Source organism: Camelina sativa, chromosome 17 (assembly GCF_000633955.1).
Source record: "Camelina sativa cultivar DH55 chromosome 17, Cs, whole genome shotgun sequence".
NCBI lineage: Eukaryota > Viridiplantae > Streptophyta > Magnoliopsida > Brassicales > Brassicaceae > Camelina > Camelina sativa.
The window spans coordinates 10,824,310-10,825,131 of NC_025701.1; positions in this window are offsets into that span (position 1 = coordinate 10,824,310).

The window sequence follows — 822 nt, forward strand, 5'->3', positions numbered from 1 at the left end:
CTCAAGCATGGCTTCCATTCTACTCTCTGAAGAATTCTTAGGAGGTGGAGACTGATAAGATGAGTTCCCATATGTCCTTGTATAGCCATGGTTCTGTTGTTGCTGCTGATACTCTGGCTTGGAAGTGTAGCCTGAAGAGTTCCCACTGTAAGGCCTATTGCCTTGCTGATTTCCAAACCGCTGTCCTTGATCCCCATACACATAGTTCACATCTTCCTCTTGGTGTCCTTGATCAGGTTCTGGCTCATATGTCTCAACCTCAGCAGCAAAATGAACAGATTTCTTTCCTATAAGGAGATTATGCACTGAATCCAGCTTAGCATTAACAGAAGCTAACTGGTTTGAATCAAATCCTCCATGCAATCTCTTCCTTTCAGCATCTGCTCTCTTAGTACTATTGCTAGCAGCTAAATTCTCAATCAAAACTTCAGCATCTTCTAGAAATCTTGTCTTGAAGTTCCCATGACTTGCAGCATCCAAAGCTAACTGATACTTCCAGTCACACCCTCTGAAGAAGATACTCAACAGTTGTACCCTTGAAAAACCATGGTGTGGACAATCCCTCTGATAAGCTTTGAATCTCACCCAAGCTGCCTTGAAAGCTTCATCTGGTCTTTGCTTGAAAGTGGATAGCTTGACTCTCAACTCATCTGACATTGCATCATCATAGAAATGGTTTAGGAAAGCCACTTTGACTTGTTGCCAAGATGTCAAAGATCCAGCTGGCAACTGCTTCAACCACTGAGATGCCTCTCCTGCAAGTGAGTATGGGAAGAGCTTGCAGAATATGAAGTCCTCAGTCACTCCATTAGCCTTGATACT